The sequence below is a fragment of the Hyla sarda genome, chromosome 5 (genome assembly GCF_029499605.1).
Source record: "Hyla sarda isolate aHylSar1 chromosome 5, aHylSar1.hap1, whole genome shotgun sequence".
Classification (NCBI taxonomy): Eukaryota; Metazoa; Chordata; class Amphibia; order Anura; family Hylidae; genus Hyla; species Hyla sarda.
The window spans coordinates 255,521,807-255,536,795 of NC_079193.1; positions in this window are offsets into that span (position 1 = coordinate 255,521,807).

Sequence of the window (14,989 nt, forward strand, 5' to 3'; positions counted from 1 at the left end):
TTTGACGGGATCAATAAAGATTTTTTCATATTGATTGAAAATCCTAGGTTGGTAAGAAGGGAAAGAGTCCAATTCAAGTGACAACTGAGTAGAACAGGAGATTGTGTCAAAATGTTGTCCAGGTAGATTATGAGGCGTACACCTCGACTCCGTAAAATGGAAACTACTGGTTCCATTACTTTGGTAACGCACCAAGGGGCTGAACACAGGCCGAAGGGGAGGCAAGTGAATTGTCATTTGATGTCTTCCCAAACAAATTGGAGGTAAGGTTGGTGTACAGGATGTATTGGGACTGTTATATAGGCATCTTACAAGTCCACTTTCACCATACAATTGTTTTTTAAAAGAAGATCTCTTAAAAGATGGATGCCTTCCATCTTGAAATGTTTTTAATGGACAAAATTGTTGAGGTGACGTAGGATGATAACTGGTCTGTGTCCTCCGTCTTTTTTTCACAAGGAAGATGTTACTGAGAAATCCTTGAATATTGGGGGAAGATTGGATGATCACCACTTTTTTGGCAAGATCCTTGATTTCCTGACATCTAAGTAAATGATCTAGAGAGGAGAATTTAATTTTGTGGGGAAGAAGGAGTTGAACTGGAGGAGATAGGAAATATATCATATACAGTTTGAAGGATCCATGCGTCTGAAGTAATGAAATCCCAAATCGAGGAAAAATATCAGAGGCTGCTTCCTAGAGGAGGAAGGAAAGAAAGTCCTGGAGGGAGACTTACCTGTAAGTGGTCTGGAGCATGGATAACCGCGATGTCCTCGTGAGCACCATGGACGGCCTCATGCTGGGAATAAAGGTGGTGGAGCCCATTGGAAGGAAGAGGAGGGGTAAGAAAGAACTTCTGGGGGATTGACAGTTGGAGTATGAGCGGCCGGGAAAACGGCCCCTGTGTTTCCCGACCTTCCAAAAAACTCTTTGGGAGAAAACTTTTTTTTAATGAGGCTTGTGCCTTGTCAAGTAAAGTAAAAATACCCACATATTTTCCAATTTCTTTGATTGCATTTTCACCAAAAAGAAGTCCTTCATTAGAGGGTTCAGTCTGAGTTTCATGAGAAGTGTTTTCTTTCTTTCAGAAAATAATGAGGCATTAACGTTGCCAAATTGACATATGGCCCATTGGGCTCAGCCTCTTAGTATCTCAGTATCTACAGGTAAGCATGAAGAAGAAGAATGTTCAGCCAAATCCAAGATTTTTGTCAGTGGGCCTAACAAATCAAGGAGTTTGTCCTGGCAAGAACGAAGGGATGTATCTAGCCCTTTTTGTTTTTTTTTTGCCCGTTTTCAATATGTATTTAACTAATGTAGGATCAATTTCAGGCATCAAAGAAGCCTTGTGGGGCAGGGTAGGCCTGGGGCATTCTGACCTGAGTTTATTCCTGGCCCCTCCATCAAGAGATATCTTTGCCCAAATGGAAATGTATTTGGCTACTCATGAGTGGGGAACCCATTCCCCTGACCTTGGGTGTCTAATGAGGTCGGGGTCAAAAAGGGGTGTCCCTTTACTATCCAGGACAATGGAATCAGATTGGGCAGATGGTTTGTGGATGAACTCTGGAGTATCTGATACCTCACCCTCTTCCACATCAGAATATTGAGAATAAATGTCGTAGTAGTCATCATAATTTTCATCAGAGGAGTCTGATGATTGAATGACATATGAGTCCGGTTTTGCTCTGGACTGAGCTTTTCATGCCCTTTTAGGTTTGTCTTCCTCAAGGGCCGAGGGTCTTTGGTGAGCTACAACATGACCTGTCAATTTTACACTGGGGTTAGCAGTGAAATCAGCATTATCTTGACCTACTCCTGTACGTGAAGTCAAAGGGGGTTTAGGGTCGTCAGAACAAAATCGCCTTTTTTGGGCGCATTTCCCAGATTTGTGGTGACCTCTAGCCAGCTTAGATGTGGAGTCATCTTCTGTCCAGAACTGGTCAGAGGGAGTGGTGGGAGATAATATGGATGTAGATGGATAATTAATTGCCATATAATTGTATATATTGGTAATGACGTATATTATTAGGAGGAAATGGGTCTGTATAGAAAAATATATAATAAATATATATATATATATTTTTTTTTCTATTACAGAGGCATAGAGCAGGTCTGTAGTAGCATCTGTGCTGAGAGGAGACTGAGAGGAAGGACTCGGTAAGAGAGTAAGTGATAGAAATGAATGGGGAAGAATATAGGAGTTATGTAAAGAGCGTGGTATAAGAAAATAACCTGATTAATAGCTGCGGAGTGATATGAAAAGAAATACGCGTCGCCGAAGGAACAGAAGGGGGGAGAAAAAGAATGGAAATATTTCACAGTCCAGCCAAAGTTAGGACCGGAGATATGGAAAATATATAAGAAATGAGAATAGAACTTAACGAGCAGCAAAGAAAGGAGACGTTTTAGGGGCTTTCCTCCTTCTATCACCTTATAGCATGTTTGGTTACACTTTTTTCAAGGTTTTTCTCACCTGTTCACTACTTTATTCTGCTATACAAGTAGTAAAGAATTTCGAAAGCATATTATGAGCCTCCTAGTCGGACATAAAATTGTATGATCATATTGCAGAATTGTTATGTAAACAAGCAGGCCTCTAAGATTTGTGTAGGTCATGTTTAATAGTATTAAAACATAGGTTACTTTCTTTCTAAAACAGCACCCCAGCTTCATTCATTTCAGTGGAGCGGAGTGCCAAACAAGCCCTGGAGAGGTGTAAGGTTTGTGATAGAAAGTATAGTTTTGTTCTAGTCCTGTAGGATCCCTTTTAAAGAGTACCTGTCACCAAATGCAACTTTTAATATAGTATCCCTTAGCAGACACTTTCCTATTCACTTGATTTTAAAATGATCAACATAAATATGTTTAACATGTAATACCTCTGTTCTGTTCCCTGCCACAATTAAAACAGTGAGTTTTGTCTCCTCCCGGCCTGGCAGGAGACCAAACTCAGGAAGTGCTTCTCTGCACTGAGCTTGATTGACAGCTGCACAGAGCCTCACTGAAATATGCACAGAGCCTCACTGAAATATGCACAGAGCCTCACTGAAATATGCACAGAGCCTCTCTGAAAGCTGCACAGAGCCTAAGGTCTTCTATTCATCACAGCACTGCAACCATGTGAGGGCAGAAGTCATCCCCCAGCAGGCTTTAGTGATGTCATGACTGCTGGGAAATGCCCACTTTCTTCTGCTGGGAGATTGCACTATGTGAGCAAGAATAAAGGTAAGATACAGAGCCTTTTAAAGCTCTGAAATTTTGTTAAGGGTGGGGGCAGTGTTAGGAGTAGTTAGGGAAAATAGCCTGAGTTAGTTGAGGGAAGTTTATTTGCTGACAGGTACTTTTTAAATGTAACCTCTCTACCTGAATTACAGCCAGTTTTCTACGTACATTAAACATCTATAGGGCTGGGCCCACATCACATTTTCCCCCTCTGTTTATTGTATACATAAGAGAAGTTTCCGATGTGTAGGTTGAAATATAGCTGTCGCACTTGCATCCGTCATTCATAGACTAACACGATAGGCATTTAAGGGATACCTTGGGAGCTATTTTCATGACATATCCACCATGCCTTAATAGTCTATGGTTGACAGTGTCCCATAAGGTTTCCATTTAACAGATCTCTCACCACTATATATAATGGCATCCATTTAAGAGATTAGTCATGAAAACCTATGAGAAGTTTGAAATCTGGCAAACAGATGCTATACGATGACATTCATCACCCATGGGGCATATTCGCATGGCAAAGATTGAAAATTCAACCTCTAGATCTGTGCTGTACCTGAAAGGTAAACTGTCAGATTCCAATTGTCCCAGACACTGGCCCCGGTATCTTTTATACAGGGGGAGAACAGCATTCCGACACTGTTCTCCTAAGCTCCATGCAATGCAACATTTTCACAAAAGACAACCTTGTCCTATGCTTCTAATTGGAAGTAGTCACAGGGGGAGTAAATACAGCTACTTCTAGTCACACTGGCCGCACCCTCCTAGATCAACTTGATTCACAAGTGTGTGGACTATTGACACAAAATAAAAGATGTTTAAAGGAGTACTCCACTGCCCCTGCGTTTGGAACATTTTGTTTTGAACACTGGCTGCGGGGGTCGTGACATCACGGCCATGCCCCTCGTGCCACGCCCCCTACCATGAACTTGCATTGAGGGAGCGTGATGTGTTGTCACAAGGGGCGTGGCCAAGATGTCACAACCCCCGCACCCAGTGTTCAGAACAAAATGTTCTGAACACTGGGGCTGTGGAGTACTCCTTTAAAAAGCAAAATGCTGCTAAATGTTCAATAGGTGCAAAATCAGCACTAGATTTTGCCATGTGAATGAAATCATAGTCCATTATGAGATCTGGTTAACAGATCTATTAATGAATTTTTACGTTGGATTGTTGATTTGCATTATTTTATATCTGAAGACCCTACATAGATACCTTGTAGATACCTATTTGAGGGGAATTTAAAGGGGTTATCCAGGGAAAAACTTTTTTTTATATATCAACTAGCTCCAGAAAGTTAAACAGATTTGTAAATTACTTCTATTAAAAAATCTTAATCCTTTCAGTACTTATGAGCTTCTGAAGTTAAGGTTGTTCTTTTCTGTCTAAGTGCTCTCTGATGACACGTGTTTCGGGAACCGCCCAGTTTAGAAGAGGTGTGCTATGGGGATTTGCTTCTAAACTGGGTGGTTCCCGAGACAGGTGTCATCAGAGAGCACAGAAAAGAACAACCTTAACTTCAGAAGCTCCTAGTACTGAAAGGATTAAGATTTTTTAATAGAAGTAATTTACAAATCTGTTTAACTTTCTGGAGCCAGTTGATATATATATAAAAAAAGTTTTTTGCTGGATAACCCCTTTAAGTCTGGGGTCGCTATGTATGCTGCAAGTATTGTGTTCTAAAGTTAACAAATGGGTTCCCTTTAACCATGCTATGAACTGTGCGACACTTCTTGAGGCCGAAGCTGGTTATACGTTGCATGTGCACTCTGCTAATATGCTTTGAATATATCTGGATTGCACCTGGAGGATATTTGGCAATTAAGGCGGAATTGTTATACCATTTATGTAAGACGAAAGGTAAGAGGAGCGAATAATATCTAATCTCTGCTAATACTGTTACTATTACAGGAAGCATCCAGAAAAATTCCAGAATAAGGACCAGATCGTACCCTTGCACTTGCCGGCCGCATTCACTTTGCTGTTATCCACTATCAGGAAAAGGCCGGCTGCTCATCAGTTGTTTTATTATCTCCCAGCACTACCTTTAAAATGATAAGTTCTAATAACAAGCAAATTCAGGAATAGTTCGGATATAATCATATACTTTATCCCAGTCTGTCTTGATTTTTAACTTCTGGCTGATTTCTAATATTAGGAAAGGCTGTGGTGCCCATCACGTGTTCTTTTGTCATCTTTTATTGTCACTATCTAAAGGTATGAGTAAATCAACCATATGCCGGTGCACTGTGTGCACTAGATATCAAAGATGGAGGAAAGCAAAATGAATTACACTGACTAACTGTTAATGACATTGCAGGATGTTTACTATTAACCATCACTCCTGGCTGCATTCCATTTACTTTGCTGATATGCAATTCAGAAAACAGTATTGTTCAGCATCTGTTTGTGCCAGCATTAAAGGTATTGGATAAAACTGTATGACACAAAAAAGGATAGCAAAGTAGACTGCAAACATAATTTAGCCAGATGGCGACCACAAAGACACTCTTTTGTCCTCCTAGCTGAACATAGAACCCTACAAACACATTAAGCACTATATATTGTGTCCACAGTGTAAAAAGAAAATAGTCGCACTCACCAGGGAAGATGAACTTCAACAGCAGCTTTATTCCAACGGTGTACAAATGTGAAAATACAAATGAACAGTCCGGGATATTCCATGTGGGGAGCGCGAGCGGCAGCTCAGACGCGGGGCATACCAATAGGAGGCGACTAGTTTGGCGTCATCAGACGCTTCTTCCGGCCACAGGTATACGCCAATATATATTGTGTGACTCACAAGTAGATTAACAACTTTTATCTGTTCACTGCAGTCTATTCCATGTCATTCAGTCCAGTGGGGTACCTCATAGATCTGTACTGGGACCCATCTGTACCACTGATGTTTATCAGTGATATTACAGAAGGTCTCGATGGTACGGTATTGGTCTTTTGATGATGACACAAAGATTTGTAACAGGGTTGATGTTCCTGAAGTGATACGCCGAATGAAAAAGTATTTAGGTAAACTAGAGGAATGGTCAGAACCAGTGCCGGCCCAAGACATTATGCTGCCTGGATCCAGGAGTGAAAGGATCCCCCCCCCGAATGCATTTACATGTCCCTTTAGATGTCGCTGTCAGCTTTGTTAATAGCTTTCTTAATAGCCAGCTGCGGCAATCGCTGCATGCTGGCTATTAGTGGCTGCCCCCAGCTATTGAAAACAGCTGGGGGTCACCGGGTATGGAGTGGGAGCCCACTCCATACACACTGAGTGGCACCATATGGACTGGATCCGTCATGGGTCGCGAAGGGGTCAAAAATCTCTCGGGGCGGCAAAAATCTCTCACGGGACTCATTGCAGGAGTCAAAAATCTCTCGCGGGACCCATTGTAGGGCCATCCCTTGCAACTAAAATTCAATGTGAATAAGTGCAAGATAATGCACCTGGGCCGTAAAAACCTTCGACCAGAATATAGAATATTTGACACAGTCCTGACCTTAGTATCTGAGGAGAGGGATTTAGGGGTCATTATTTCAGAAGACTTAAAGGTAGGCAGATAATGTCATAGAGCAGCAGAACATACTAGTAGAATGCTTGGATGTATAGGGAGAGGTATAAGCAGTAGAAAGAGAGAAGTGCTCATGCCGCTGTACAGAACACTGGTGAGACCTCACTTGGAGTATTGTGCGCAGTACTGGAGGCCGTATCTACAGAAGAATATATCCAAGAAGAAGCTGCAGCACTCAAGGTTATGAGTGTAGAAAAGGTGTTTATTCCATATCAATACAAAAAGCGCAACGTTTCTGCTGCCAGTGCAGCCTTTTTCAAGCAACAAACAGTGATCACATGGGTGCTATATATATGTAAATACACAAACAAATCAATAAAGTAACCAATCAAAAAATTAAGAGGTATATACCATGTAAAGTGCTATAAGATATAGGGTATAAATTGCCACTATAATGATAAAGTGCATGGTGGACAGTGTATGTTAAAAACACAATAAAACTTTACAAAGGCTACGTTTTACAGCCGAAAATATCATAATACAGTAATTACATCATTACGTTCAAACGTGTTGCATAATTAATGACAATACGGGAGGCGGGATGGTTCAGTTGCACTCACCCTATATGTTATATTCAAATCATACGTACAGTGTAACCAGCAATGCAGCATGGGCGTCCGCGCGCGCGGCCACGTGACACGCCAAGTCACATGATCCTCCTCCATCGCGTCACGTGTCCGCGCGCACTTCCGGCCATGCGCACCGACACGTAAACAATGAACAGCTCTATTGGAACAAATGCGCATGTGCGCATGTCCAACGATGTGACTCTAGATGCGGTTCGCAACGGCCGCAAAAAAGGTCAGAATAGAGTCTGAGAAATAGCAGGTATAAGAGAAAAATATAAATAAAGTGAAATAAGATAAATTAAACAGAGAAAGATGTGTAGAGTAATAGAATAAAATATAAGTAGAATAAAATAGAAGAAATAAAAAAGGTAAATAAATATAAATAAGAATAAAAATAAATGAATAATAATAATAAATAAAATAGAAAATATATAAATAAATAATAAAAATAAAAAATTAAATTAAAATTAAAAATAAATATAAAAATAAAAATAGAATTAAATAAGAATAAATAAAAATGTTAAACAAAATGGACAAAGATGCACATTTCTGTCTGTTAACCAGGCATGTATATCAATCACTCAGGGCCAATTTTTTATATAGTTATACCTCTGTGCCTATTATAGGGCCACCCAGGAAGGTGGTGTATCCTCACCCAGGTGAGCCCTACCACAGGAGACGCGAAGGCGTAATTAAACGCCATCTCACCAACTATGGAAGGCCAAATCATGAGGTTGGGTCACCCCCTTTAATGGCCACTGCATCCATAGAGTCATCCGTACTTTATCAGACTAGTGCTCTATATGTCCAAAAGAAAAAAAATTTAAATTTATAAAATTTAATAAAATGAAAAAAAAAAAAAAGGGATAAGAAAAACATCGAGAAATAAAATAAACCAGAAAAAGAAGATGAAATGAAGAATCATTTATTGAAAGAAAGAATCCACATTTGGTGATCACTCGGGATTATTTTCCAGAGTGATCAACAAACATTGGAGATTACTGGGTGAGTCTTTTCCGCAAATCCCCGAGTTTGCGAGTTCGCCCCTTATGTCCTATCGGCGACCTCGCAACCTCAGGGATAGATTGGATAAAGCTGATGTGTCTTGCCAGACTTCTACTCAGCGTTATCTCACAGTACAAAACAAGGGCTCATACCCTTGCTGCCGGTGCGTTAACTGTCCCCAGATGGTTAAGAGTCCACAGTTTACGCATCCTACTAGCGGCAAGGTGTATGATCTCAAGTACTATCTGACCTGTACTTCCACATTTGTTGTGTATGCCTTGGTTTGCCCATGTGGTCTCATCTATGTAGGTGAGACCACATGGGATTTTAAAACTCGGTTTAATCACCACCGGTATGCGGTAAGGAAAAAACGGTTAGACATGCCAGTGGCAAAACATTGCACTGAATATGGTCATACCGAACGGGATTAGAATTTTACTCTGATCGACCACGTACCCCAACAAAAGAGGGGAGGTGATCGGATTAGTAAATTGAAAAAATTAGAACTGAAATGGATCTTTGAACTACAGTCACTTCGTCCAAAGGGTCTCAACGTGGATTTTACTTTAACACCCCAAATATATAGTGCATAAACCCCACTTCACTGAGGACTTAAACATCACGAATGTATAAGAAATGTGATCACTTACCAAATATTATAATACTTTGTATTGATCTCAATTTTTCTCTTATGTTTTTCAGGTTGGCGAGAGGAGGACGTTGCAGCCACCCTATAAATTTTGTTATCTTGCCACATTATTATTTAGTTCAGTGTGACCTATATTTAATTCCATTATGCCATTATCATGGTGACTCTTTCTTTCAATAAATGATTCTTCATTTCATCTTCTTTTTCTGGTTTATTTTATTTCTCGATGTTTTTCTTATCCCTTTTTTTTATTTTTCATTTTATTAAATTTTATTTTATTCATTTATTTATATTTTCTTTTGGACATATAGAGCACTAGTCTGATAAAGTATGGATGACTCTATGGATGCAGTGGCCATTAAAGGGGGTGACCCAACCTCATGATTTGGCCTTCCATAGTTGGCGAGATGGCGTTTAATTACGCCTTCGCGTCTCCTGTGGTAGGGCTCACCTGGGTGAGGATACACCACCTTCCTGGGTGGCCCTATAATAGGCACAGAGGTATAACTATATAAAAAATTGGCCCTGAGTGATGGATATACATGCCTGGTTAACAGACGGAAATGTGCATCTTTGTCCATTTTGTTTAACATTTTTATTTATTCTTATTTAATTCTATTTTTATTTTTATATTTATTTTAATTTTTATTTATTTTTAATTTTAATTTTTATTATTTATTTATATTTTTTCTATTTTATTTATTATTATTATTCATTTATTTTTATTCTTATTTATATTTATTTACCTTTTTTATTTCTTCTATTTTATTCTACTTATATTTTATTCTATTACTCTACACATCTTTCTCTGTTTAATTTATCTTATTTCACTTTATTTATATTTTTCTCTTATACCTGCTATTTCTCAGACTCTATTCTGACCTCTTTTGCGGCCGTTGCGAACCGCATCTAGAGTCACATCGTTGGACATGCGCACATGCGCATTTGTTCCAATAGAGCTGTTCATTGTTTACGTGTCGGTGCGCATGGCCGGAAGTGCGCGCGGACACGTGACGCGATGGAGGAGGATCATGTGACTTGGCGTGTCACGTGGCCGCGCGTGCGGACGCTCATGCTACATTGCTGGTTACACTGTAGGTATGATTTGAATATAACATATAGGGTGAGTGCAACTGAACCATCCCGCCTCCTGTATTGTCATTAATTATGCAACACATGTTTGAACTTAATGATGTAATTACTGTATTATGATATTTTCGGCTGTAAAACGTAGCCTTTGTAAAGTTTTATTGTGTTTTTAACATACACTGTCCACCATGCACTTTATCATTATAGTGGCAATTTATACCCTATATCTTATAGCACTTTACATGGTATATACCTCTTAATTTTTTGATTGGTTACTTTATTGATTTGTTTGTGTATTTACATATATATAGCACCCATGTGATCACTGTTTGTTGCTTGAAAAAGGCTGCACTGGCAGCAGAAACGTTGCGCTTTTTGTATTGATATGGAATAAACACCTTTTCTACACTCATAACCTTGAGTGCTGTAGCTTCTTCTTGGATGTGTTACCTGCCTTGACCTAGGATCTTTCATCGCTGCTTGCACCATCTACTATCTACTTGGGCGCTGCTCTATATTTTGTTTGCTGTACAGAAGATATTTTGGGGAGAATTCGGAGAAGAGCTACTAAACCAGTACATGGGTTGATGGATAAAACTTCATAGGACACAGGTGTATAGGGCAAACAACGGTCTCGCCGGCAACTAGAGTTCTAGTGAGTGTACACATAAATGATAGTGACTCACTGTTTAGCAGAAAGACTTTCTTTCACGTTTATTCAAGTAGTTTCAAGTACATTGTCTCGCAGGACATAAGGTTTAGCAGCGGTATTTCATAGCAGCATAGGTGATAACATGCTCCGTGCTCCTTTCAGTCTGGCCCTAAATAGTAGCATAGAAGCCGTGAGTATTAACCCTTTAGATACTTTTAAATATGCGCATTAATAATAAATAAACAAGGAAGGCTACTATGTAACTAATAAGGTGCTTCAGTATAATTAGAATCACTGCAGCGACGCAAAATTATGCAGCACTACAGGTATGCATTGAAATTACAGCATTCATTCATGCCTTTTGGTGTGAGTGTGTCACGTTCCGTGATCCAACCAGAGAACAACTTAGGAAAAGATTGGCGAAAAAAGAAAAGGATAAGAACCAGGTTCTATATATAGGTACAAATGACAAAAGGAGTAAAACTGTGAAAAAAACGATTACTAAATATTGGGGATTATTAAAAAATGATGCAAAATATGGACATCTGTTTAGTACACTGCCGATGTATGTACACAAGAAGGGTAAATCCATAGGAGACCAACTTATCAAAAGTGACATTCTTAAAAAGAAAAAGCACACACAGACGTTTCTAGCAGCTAAAAAACTTGGCACGTACCCCTGCCTCTCATGTTCCAACTGTAATAACGTTGTCAAGGGAGATACCATCATCCATCCAAGTAAATGTATTAAAATTAAAAGCTTTTTTACATGTAACTCTGACAACGTTATTTACTTGTTGAAATGCCCTTGCGGCATAGGATACGTTGGCCAAACTTCAAGAAACATAAAAACTAGAATTACGGAGCATAAATCAGCTATTAGGCGAATGTTACAAAAAACCGCACAAGAGATGTTGGATAGCATTCACAGCAAGTATGGAGGAACCACCTTAGCAAGACATTACAAAGAGGCTGGACACCAAATTTCGGACCTTAGATGGTTAGTGTTGGAGCAGGTACCTATACAGACTAATGAAGACCTAAACAACAAAAGGCTATTGCAAAGAGAAACATTTTGGATCACGGAACTTGACACACCGAGAGGCATGAATGAATGCTGTAATTTCAATGCATATCTGTAGTGCTGCATAATTTTGCGTCGCTACAGTGATGCTAATTATACTGAAGCACCTTATTAGTTACATAGTAGCCTTCCTTGTTTATTTATTATTAATGCGCATAATAAAAAGTATCTAAAGGGTTAATACTCACGGCTTCTATGCTACTATGTAGGGCCAGACTGAAAGGAGCACGGAGCATGTTATCACCTATGCTGCTATGAAATACCGCTGCTAAACCTTATGTCCTGCGAGACAATGTACTTGAAACTACTTGAATAAACGTGAAAGAAAGTCTTTCTGCTAAACCGTGAGTCACTATCATTTATGTGTACACTCACTAGAACTCTAGTTGCCGGCGAGACCGTTGTTTGCCCTATACACCTGTGTCCTATTAAGTACTGTTGAACAGAGATACTGGAACTCTGTTGTATGGGCTGTGTTCATACATATATGTTACGGATACAACTCGGTTATATGTTGCCTTAGATTGATGGATAAAACTTACCAGGAAAGGTTAAAGGGCCTTAACATGTATAGCTTGGAAGAAAGAAGAGACAGAGGGGATATGATAGAGACTTTTATATACATAAGGGGAATCTAAACGGAGGAGAGGATATTTAAAAGAAGAATACCGACCACAAGAGCGCGTTGTTTTTAAATAGAGGGGTAAAGGTTTCTGCAGTAATATGAGGAAGTATTACTTTACTGAGAGAGTAGTGGATGCATGGAATAGCCTTCCTGCAGAAGTGGTAGCTGCAAATACAATGAAGGAGTTTAAACATGCATGGGATAAGCATAAGGCTATCCTTCATATAACATAGGGCCAGGGACTGTTGATAGGATTCTGAATATTGGGCAGACTAGATGGGCCAAATGGTTCTTATCTGCCGACATGTTCTATGTTCGTTATCTTTTGTTTCTTAACATTCTCTCCTTCTCTCGCTTAACTATATTACCTCACTAAACGCTTCTTATAACCAGCACAAATGGGGGGATTTATCAAAACTTGTGTGGAGTAAAAGTGGTGCAGTTGCCCATAGTAACTAAGCAGGCCTCTCATTTTTCTCAGGTCTTTTTGAAAAGAAAGAAGCCTTCTGCTTGATTGCTATGGGCAGCTGCACCACTCTTCCTCTAGACAGGTTTTGTTGAATCTCCCAAGGTTCTTTTCCCCCCATTCTTCTTTTATCTGAGAGTATGTATGTTGTACCTAGGGATATCCTGTGTACTACACCTTTCAGGAATGCACATGACACAATAGGATGAGTTTAAACTGATTTATTTTTCATTTCCTTAGTATAAGTTATACAATGGTATTGACAAAAAAAAGCAAAATACAACAGGCATCCAAAAAATGGCATTGGCAGACATCTGAGGTATTTATCAAGATATTTCCATTTCTTTAATGGCTACATGGACCTTACTGTATACATGTTCTGCCACAGTTGATCAACCCATTAGGTCACCCACCATATTTTCATAAAAAGCTACTTGTGTAGCCTTCAAGTCAGTGTTTTATTTGCATAGAAATGATAGGCTTATGGTCCTAGAATGCTATCTCAAGTAGACCAGAGCAAGATGGTTGTGTACATCTCCTCCTGTAGCTTTCTACATAGTATTCGACCACATTGTATCCAACATCTCTCTCCCTAAGGTGCTATAAAGGCATAGCATGGAAAGAACATCAGAAACCATGTGTTAAAACATTAATTTATGTAATAGGTTACATGTACTATCCATGCACTCACTATCCTGTGAAGGGAGGTAAGTACCCCACAGATTGCCATTGTTTGCACCATTTGTTTCTTTAGGACCAGCTCAGGCTTCAACAACAGAGAAGAACTACCACAAGACATTAAAAGGGGCCATATAGTATACAATAAAATAATTTTATATTCTATTTATTGCTGTGTTACCAGTGCTTGAAGTCCACAGGTCCCAGGCTTTAAATTTGTTTTGTGTAGTGTTTTTTATGCATAATGCCAGGTAAAAACAAAACCTATACTCACTGGGGGAGATTTATCAAAACCTGTGCAGAGGAAGAGTGGTGCAGTTGCCCATAGCATCCAATCAGATTGCCTCTTTCATTTTCCACAGGCCTCTTTAGAGGCCTGTGGAAAATGAAAGGAGCAATCTGATTGGTTGCTATGGGCAATTGCACCACTCTTCCTCTGCACTGGTTTTGATAAATCTTCCCCACTGTCCTTCCTTCTCCACCGCCGCTGTTCTCATGGATGCAGCAGCACTTCCTTTGGCTGGCATGAAGATTTCTGCCAAATGGTAGCCGAGGCGGGACACCACTGTTGACACTGATTGGCTGAGCATGCAGTTTCTAAGGCGGACCCCAGGAGGTGCACAGTGGGAGCAGGCTCGTGAAAACAATTTTGTCTAACAACCAATCACAGTGTAGCTTTTCTTAAATTGCTTTGGAAACTGTTATGGTTTGTTACTATGAGCAACAAGGTCCATTTTGTCTGTAAGACAGTTTTACACAGCAAGAATTAGTTGGGCAGATAAACAAATTCTGTCTAATACTTAGATAAATGTAGATAAAATCCTGTGTAAACTTAGAGTAGACAGTTTAAATACCCACCAGTTTTTATAACAGGGGCTCAGGCTGTTTGATAAAGATGGAGCATATTAGACTGTCAAGTGTAAGTTCCAGCAAGCCCTGTATCTAACTAGGCCAAAAAGGCCCAGGGCGACAACTTGTTTTTGCACCTGCCACCAACTTCAGACTTTCCCAGGAACAGCAGTGACCCTATCAACTTGTCACTAAGATGACTGACCTTGGTAAAAATGATTAGACTTATTTAATTTAATGATCATTATCTACAGTATCTATATTAAATAATGGATAAAACATTTCAAATGGTATGCAAAACATACAAATAGGCAATCTGTATCCATGTCTAATGGGCAAAGAGGAAAAATTGAAGCCTGAAGATGAAAGGGTGTAGCATAAAGGGGGAAGGTGGAGTTTACAGAGTAAGGAGGGGGTCCTAAACAGGAAAAAGTTGTGGTCTTGATAAGAAATGGTGGGCAAATTTAAATGAGAGGGGTGCGTGAGTTTAGTCAGGCCTAGGGCAGCACCACAG